This window comes from Sander lucioperca, chromosome 3, assembly GCF_008315115.2.
Source record: "Sander lucioperca isolate FBNREF2018 chromosome 3, SLUC_FBN_1.2, whole genome shotgun sequence".
In the NCBI taxonomy this organism is placed as follows: domain Eukaryota; kingdom Metazoa; phylum Chordata; class Actinopteri; order Perciformes; family Percidae; genus Sander; species Sander lucioperca.
The window spans coordinates 24,300,694-24,310,241 of NC_050175.1; positions in this window are offsets into that span (position 1 = coordinate 24,300,694).

Below are 9,548 nucleotides of genomic sequence, written 5' to 3' on the forward strand. Positions count from 1 at the left end.
AGTCAGTCAGTCAGTCAGTCAGTCCAGTCAACCCAGGATCTCTGACATCAGGGAGCGAGTCCCGAGAGAGGCGGGCCAGCTTTGAGCTTTGTTGGAGGCTGCGGTTGTAGATTTTAGTCAGCACGTCATTATGAATCAGAAAAACACTGAGAATTGAGGCGTTCAGGATAAATCTTTGTTAGTCATGTCTCAACGCTGCACACCACTGTGGGTGCCAAAAAAAAATAAATAAACGTTTAAAAAAAAAAAACTTTACCTTAAAAACAACCACTACAAATCGTGCAGAACACAAACAAAATCATGGTGGAAATGTGTGTAGGAGGTTTGGAATATTGTGGTGGACACGGAGAGAAAGAAAAGGAGAGATGACAGTCAGATGAGGAAAATATAAATGTCTGAAACGGTCATTATTATTTCATACAAATGCCTTTTCTTTGCTTGAAAAATTTAAGCTGCAATGGCAGCACCAACGCTGCACATGTCAAAAGAAAGCCCAGGGACCGCAGATGATTTAAGTGGGAGAGGAGAGCATATGCAAAAACCACATGTGTAACAGCCATCAGTAAACAGTGAAAATGTGGTAAACTTGGCAGAACATTGACATTTTTTAGAGCACAGCCAGTTTGTTAAAGAAAGAGAGGGCCCCATTTAGCTCCTTTCTTATGTCAGGTTGAGGATGGGCACCGCTCAGAATATTATGAAACATAACAAGATGTCAAAGCAACTTCACAATGCTGGTTTGGATCCTTTATAGGGTCAGTTATTACTTATTTTATATACTTGTCAGTGTAACAAATATTCAAGTGATAAACACTAAATAAAACAAAATATTCAGTTCAATTTCAAATGCATTTGTAAAGCACCATAAATACAAATAGTAGTTCAGAGTGCTTTACACAGAAACAATATAAACAGCAAAAATGTGCAAATAAACAGATACATTCATGTATCCTCAGTATCCTCTTCATCACAAATGTCTTAAACCCTGGGGTCCGAGGGTGTTTTCAGACATATGGATGATTTGGGCATGCTCTGATATTGTTGTCAAATTGAACAAATCTAAGCAGTATTTTTAAAGTACCATGTCTGTTTTGTATTCAGCTACAATACAATCTAATTAGAATGTGTTTCATGATTGTACTTTTCTCTTTTTTTAACACAGTGTTGAAGCAAGCATTCTTTCATTCTTTAGGTGCATAAATACTGAATGCCATCTTCCCAGACTTTGAAAGTGCTCTGGGCACATGGAGGAAATTTCCAGCTTGTGACCGGAGAGATCTGCTGGGGTTATAAACTGACGGCATGTCTGAGATGTACTGTGTGGAGCCAGACCAGCAAGTGCTTTGTAAACCAAAAGGAGGGTTTTGAATTGTATTCTGAAAAGAACAGGTAAACAAATGAAGGACTGAAGTTATTTGGGTCTGATCTTTTTGTCCTGGTTAAAACTTGTGCGGCTGCGTTCTGGATAAATTGTAATCTATGGATTGTTTTGCTTGGAAGAGGCATAAACAGAGAATTACAATAATCTAACCTGCTCCTAACAATCACATGCATTCATTTCCCTGAGTTAGTCTCGCTGATATGATCCTTAAAACATAACTATGAGTAAAACTGTCACAAAATACATTTAAATCTATAAATAAAACACTGATCACGACAAAGGAAGCCAAACAAAATCACTGTGTGCAGGCACCAAGAATTTTAAGAAAACATTGATTTCATCATGGCCGTCCTCAATAAATGTATTCTGTCTCTGTGGTTGAGCTTCTCACAGGAGTGAGATTTTTTTATTTCATTCACAGAGCAGGCGACTGTTAACTGTCCTCTTTACTGATCATTTTCTTTTTTATTTCCTCACCAAAAAACAGAACTTACCCCTAAACTATAAACCGGACAAAACAATCAATTTATTACCAGCTTTGAACCATTAAAAAAAAGGTTTTAAATTTCTAACATATTGATCAGATCCCAGTTTACACATTGATCATAAGCAGCTGAATTACAAATGGTAGTTTAATTCAAAGCATACACTTTAAATCATACATTATGCTAATGACAGAATGATGTTTTTTCCAAACAAGGAATTTCAACAAGCATTCAAATTTCAGTCTTGAGTTTTGAAACCCCACTGCCTAATTAGACATGCCTATTGATGGACCAACGATGCAACATCATTTGGCCAACAACCAATAAACAAATTTGCGTATATTTCTGTATTCTTTAGTCATTAGTTCACAGGCCATCTGTACATAGAAATAAACAAGAAACCTTATTCTTGCCCGTGTAGGATTCTAATAGTGGCGGTGCCTTTGATCTGTGGTCCTTGATCTATTGGGCTCATGGTGTCATATCCCCCTGTGATGTGGTGGATTAATTAGGTGGAATGGGTATTTATCCCTTAAAATCATAATACTAATTTACCCAATGCAATGAGGAGGCTCTGTGGGTGGCAGCAGTGGGTCCAACTTCTATTAAAAACGCTTAGCCTTCACATCATCTGATGAGCTCTAGCACTGAATAGATCACAAATCAGTGAAGACATTCAGCATGCAGACATGCCAATTATTAACAAGAAACAATTATATCAATATCAACAAGAATGTTTTGCTGCTTGTTTCAGAGCATGTGCTACACAAATGTGTATTTGTACTACTTAATGGAGTATCAAAAACGCCTTTCATATCCTCTCTTCATTTGGGCAGAGCGACTGAATACACGGACAGAAGCTGGATGGTGGGGAAATGTATCAGAACAAAGTCAGAATAGGAAAAAGTGGTTATATAGGTGAGAGAGAGAGAGAGAGAGAGAGAGAGAGAGAGAGAGAGAGAGATACATGTAAATGTAATGTAAAATAATACATAGGTAATTGAAATTGAAACTGCTGCAACGAGAAGGCAGCAAGTAAATAGAGAGGCCGAGCAAGCAAGAAAGATAGAGAAAGAGAGAATCTGGAAACAAGACCTGCCAAAGCTTACAATAAAGTCTTTCCTTGGTTCTTTGTGCCCGAACCAAAGATAGTGTACATTGTCCATCCCTGTGTACAATTCTGCACCGTACGGCCCCTGGTTCCCCAGGCTGAATGCAGCCCGTTTTTCTGCTCTGGTCTGTGAATGCTATCTCAGAACAGCAGTGCCCAGAATGCTGCCTATTCCCACACCCAGCAAACACCACCAGGGGATAAGGAAAACACAATTGAAAGAAAGTGTATTCTTTTCCATAGGTTCCCACCAGCATGTCGCTAACGGTTTCCGGTACCTTATCGAAGAACAAATGCCTTTGAAAACGGGGAAACAAAGCACCGAGCTGCATTGTTGCCTGCTTTTTGACAGAAGTAATCTGGCTTTTCCATCACCCACCAAAGTAACCTCAACCTAACATTCTTGCTGACAGGGCCGTGCAGGGAGCCAGCCACGTGCCATCTGCTGTTGTCTGTTACACACAACACTGGTAAGACATGAAGCAATACACCCAACATTACCTACACGTAAACTGGCTCTCATCTTAAAATTGTGTTGTGACTTTTTGAAAAGCTTTTCAATGCCCACAATATATGCATATTCAGTAAACAATCACATATATGCACTGTGGGCAATTGCAGCAGTTCTTTAAAAATCCCCTCAAACATGCTTTATCTAATGACCTTCTGATAGTTAATACGGTTCAGAATCTCCTATTCTTTTTTTTACACCAACACAGTGTACACAACCATTTCCCTGCTTAGCCCCACAGCAGAGTACCATCTACTGGCTGTCTATGGTACTGGATACAAAACCATCATCTCAGCCACTTGCGTACAATCAGATCTAATCTGCTCCTCAAGGTTTTCAGATAGTCGCCTCTTAAGGAGAACATAAAGAGGCCAACCACAGCATCTGTGCACTTCTCAAATCATCTTCTGTGGAAATGCCATTTAAATTTGAAACTTTTACTTATATACAGCACAAATGATGTGCATCTTGATAAATCAAGGTAGATGAACTTAAAATAAGACATTCATTTGTGACAAAGCACAATGTTTTTGCAGTTTGCTTTGTCTCTAGCATCACATAAGAGTATTTAGGAATGGCAGTTTAATTTATATACATTCCTAAGCAATGCAAAGCACAAAATGTGTGATTTTATGTAACATGCCGTATTGGAAGTTAGTTAAGTTATCCATAACTGTGCTATTGTTGAGTAAAAAATAAATAAATAAATAAATAAAAGCTTTCTATGATTATTTACATGTACAAGATGGTTTCAATGGCCCAAAGATGATGGAAATCATGAAAATACATTGTACATTTTTACTAAACTGATTTTTTTGATAAAAGTTAAATAATAACCACTTTCAAACTAAATCAACTTAGCCAGCAGGCAGATATACTGCAATACAGTGTAAAAAACATAATATGCCATGACTCTTTACTTTGAGAAACTCATGTTAAATTAAAACATTATTTCAACGCATTCATATATAAGTTATTTAAATAGTATCACTACAATACCATTAACATGTTGTTAATTATCATCAACAAGACTGTCCTTACCATAATTATTGCCATTAAGAAAGAAATTAAGAAATGTAAAGCAGTAAAGCCTGTTTTCACTTTCACCTATTTTGCTGAATATGGAACACATTCTAATAACACTTGTGTTGTCTGTCTGTTGGATTGAGGAGGTGACAACCTGTTTCCCAAGCCGGGAGGAAGATGTCATCGCCACTAAAAGATAAATAGATCATTGGAAGTGTCACTATCCTTCCTGGCTTATGACACACGGACCAATGATAATTACTCACTTGATGACAGCCACTGTGAAAAAAAAAAGAAAAGAACAGCAAAACCTTGTCTGGTGATTTCCAAAACTAAATGGATGGCAAATCAGATGAGAAATGGAGCATTACTATGACTAATCAATTATGTTATCACTAATATTCACTTTATTTCACCCCCCCTAGCCTTTAAAAAAATGCTACACAAATTAGCTAATTTCTAAAAACTGAATGAAGCAAATTAAAAACAACATCTACACTTCAAAACTGGTAGAGATGTCCCCCATTTCCACCTCTTACACCCTGGAACTGATATGACAGGCTTCACAATGTGTAACATTTGAGCGAATCCTGTGAAAGAGATTGGCTTGGTGAGTGAGCAGGACTATTTTGCAAAGACAAAGGGACAAAGCTAATTAAACAATGCCGTTCACAAAATAAAATGGTCCGCAAAATCAATAATCCATCTGAAATATGAATTTGCTAGATTTCAGAATGTCCAAATTTTTACTCCTTGCACTTATTCAATTTCACCACAGACCAGCAAACATCAACCAATTATGCTTTTAAAGGCATGAAATCTCACTCTGGGTCATGGTCACAGAAATGTCTTTTTGTGCACTATTTATACATTCAAAATTCTGTTCAGATTAGTTGATTTGAAAAAGAAGGGCCATGAAAAACACACTGACACTCTGCCATTGTGCTGCTGTACTGTTGTTGGTATCCACTGAGTCCTGGTGTGGGCTGCTCTGCATCCTTACTGCCCGAAGGCTGTTTTCCTAATCATATTAATGAGGCAGCGATGCTCCAACCTGTGCTGCAGAGCTGCCGCCAATGCTCAAGGAGCGGCCCTATTTACACTGTACCTATACTAATCTGACAGCCTTGATCAAGAAACAGAAAATAAAACCCCTAAGGCCTCTATTGATCAACCTTGAGTCTTACTCTACCACCGTTGTGAGTGGCTGGTTAGTTATTACAAATGTTAGTGTGTTCAATGAATTATTTCATCAGAAAAAGCACGCTGCATGAAGTATTTATTTTGAAGTAAACTATTTCAAAGGGGTGTCCATACTATATAATCCCTGTTGAGATCAGTCCAACAATGCAGCCTATTCTTTGTGTATATCTACAGTTTGGGGCTGAGAGAGTGGAATCACAGTTAAGGAGGAGGTCAATAGCAGAAAGCATCCACAAGTCTTTTTAGGCTCTGCGGTGGGATCCTCCAAAGAGCAGTCTCAATCCTCTCACTGCATGATCAAATAATTGCAATCTCTGGAAAATCAACAGACTTTCATTGTTTATGTCATTCAAAAAGGTGGAGGCGAGAATCCTGTGTTTCAGCTAAAATTGTGTGTAGGCTCAGGGGCTTATACACCATCAGTCTCAATCTAAGAGGAAACTAAGTTGTATTTATGGCCTACTGGTTCATTAATGTGAACCTGCAAATGGTTGAAGAACAACGTTGAAAATAACATCATGAAAAAGATAAAGGAACAAAACACAATAAAGTGCAGAGTGTATTTGTTGTAAATAATCAGTAATATAATTACCCGTGGAGACCTGCCTTCTCACTGATTTACTAAATGTTTACTAATGGACTCTCTCTCTCTTAGCCATTCTATTACAGAGAATTGTTGAGTGTTGCCCTGGAGGCTTATATCTCTCCCAGGGCCATGGGCCTGGTTAATGGATGACCCACTTGTTAGCTAATTGCTGTGGTGTCCCTGAACACAAAGGAAATGTTAAATTATGTTATGTGGCTGTTAGATAATGAGCTGGAGCAGGCATAGCACTTTTCTCCATGCTCCGAGTACAGTCCATACATACAGTATTACTGTTGTTAACTTTTTACCTATGGTGTTTACACCCAGGAGCATGTTTAAAAAGACTGCTGTTCTGTGTCTAATGTCTTTCTAGGCTCGTTCGAGACCTTTAGGCTGAACAGGGAGTCACAGAAACACTCACATCCTGTTAGGTCTGATTGAGATTTAATAAAATGTTATCAGACCCATATATCAGCTTGTACACAGTCTCCAGTTGTTTTTATTAAGAGTAGCTGTAAAAATGCTCTACATGCGATCTGTTGCTGATGTTAACAACAGACTGTAGATGATCCATAATCTGAACGGATTTAGGCTCTCTGATTTCTAAATGTAACTATCCGCCACACTACATGTGTTCTGTACAGAATAAGCCTTTAAATCAGACAAATAGCAATTAAAATTGAAAAAAAATTGAAAAGTTGATATAAAACGTCATCATGTTGAGTCAATTCTAAACCAATCAGCTGTCAGATCAGCTGAGACGCAGGCGTTTCCCAGCATGCCCTGGGTCCGCCTGGGTCTTGCAGTCGGTGAAAAGCAACTGCGCTGTCTGCGTCTCAAACCTGCGGCCGCCTTTATCTCGTGAGGTTACCATTGCCCACAGGAGCATGATGTCAAGTCGGGCAAATCGGGATCAAGTCGGACACAAATCTAACCGGCATGCATTGGGCGCAGGCCTGGCTCATCTCGAAACGAGCCTTTTCTCCTTTAGCTTGTGTAACTAAATTTATATTTGCAACCATAGCATTTTTAAAAAGTCTGAACTATCATCCTTGTTTAAGTAATACACAAATAAACTGATGAGATGTCTGTTCTCCACTTTTCCTCTTACACACAGAATCCAGGCCACATGTCGCGCTGTGAGTCACCAAAACATGGAAGCTGACTTCACAAAGAGACCTGAGCTCCGACAGCGCACACATGTAAATTGTGACCTCGTAAAGAAGCAGGGTCACACAAATCTTAAACAAGGACCTATGACCCTGCCTCTAATGTCTCTACTTTCTAGTAAAAACAGACGAGCACATCAAAAAGTCGGACAGCAGAGGAGGAGCTTATGAGTTTTAGACTTAGTCATCTGACCTCAACAAAAGCCGACTGATTCAAACCAAATGGACAGCATGCTTGTTATAAGCCCTCCTGTGAGAAAAAATTGAGTTTGTAAAAAAAATCCTAAAAAGTCAAGCAGAGCATTATTTTGGCAAGGACAGAATGTAAGTTTCAACGATTCTCTAACTTGTTTTTTTGTTGATATTTCAGTTCTATACCAAAACAATTCTTTGTCTTGATGTGCCAATTTTGCCATGTATGTGAATCAAAGTTTAATCTAAATTTCTAAATAGACGACAGACAAAATGCATATTTAAATGAATGCGACTCAGTCAGGGAGCCCTGTGTGGCTATATTTTAGGATCCCTGAAGTGCAGACAGTCTCCTCACCTCTTGGACCTGAAGCCAACAGTAGAGAGGCCAAGCCTGCCCAAAGAGTCTCTTTCACCCTCCTCTGAGGATTTGTTTTCACTGGAGGACATGCTGGAACACAGTGCCATGTTTGAATTCTACTGGCACTTTTTTCAAATAGTAGCTACAGCCAATTGGAAAGGCCTGGCTGATGATTTTATTCAATATTTAACGTCCTAGGGCAGAATCTGGCAGCGCGGGATAAACAGCCAGGACTGCACTGGGTATGAAATTAAATAAATAACTAAACCTAGCGTTCCAGATATCTTACAATTGAGGCTTACTGAAATCCCAGAAATTACATTTTTCAAGCCCTTGTCATGCCTATGGTTTTGTTACGGCTTTATCATCAGTATCAGCAGCCTGTGTTTATTCAACCCTCAATTACCAAAGGCTCAGCCGGCAGGCCTTTAATTGATTACTTTAATTGATTGGTTGGGGGGTAACCATGGCTGAAAAGCAGTTTATCTTAATCAGTTGAGAGGGAATTTAGAGAGGGGCTTGATTTCCTCCAGCTGATCACCCCTGTGTGGCATGAAAGTGCAGAGTGGGAGGAGGTGTGTGAACATTTCTAGTTCCACATCTTACACTAAGGAGGGAATGCACATTTACCAAATGCATAAATATGACAGATTCATGGACTTTGGTCCCCCTTTCTAGTAGACAAACTCCCTCTGTCCAAACTGACAGTGGCAAACATTCTCACTTGGATGCTTAATCCGACATCAAACCAGGTAGGCAGATGTATAAATGATGCGTATGCACAGGACTATGCACATGCCAATTTTCTTTTTTAAATTAATATCGAAATTCAGGAAGTGTGTATGATTTTTTTTTATGTACGCTTATAAGAGTAGCTCTCTATGAGATTTCTTCCATTTCATCCCACGTTTTTGTTTTGTTTTTTTGTTTTTTTTTTTGGGGGGGGGGGGTTTCCTTATCCAAAGTGGGGGTCAAAGGACAGAGGGTTTTGTATGCTTTACAGATTGTAAAGCTCCTAGAGGCAAAATTTATGATGTGTGATATTGGGTAAATAAATAAAATTGACCTGACTTATAATGTGCTATTCAAAAGGTGCAGTTACCAACTACATTATAAATAAATGCACTTGCAAGCAATTCTATTAATCTTTTATTTTTTGTGTTTTGCAATTTACGTTTTATTTTTCTCTTTATTTTCTTTCTATTTTATAAATTAGTTGGCGAGCACACAGAAATTCATTAAAATTTCATTTTTCTTTTAATTAACTTAATAGAAGTCCAATTGAAGCAGTTCTAATTCACCTGTTGGTATTGATGAAAAAAATGCAAGAAGAACATCTGTGCTCGCTCTGCTTTTGTGAATTCAATGGATCTGTGCTACAGGCTGTTAGCAGCCTAAATGACTTTGAGACATTTAACATAAAGACGAAGAGTAGTGCCCTTTCCATCCATTATTTTCCATTTTATCCTTTATTCTGACACGCTTTGTAAACTGTTTAATAAGAGTGCTATAAATTAAAACAG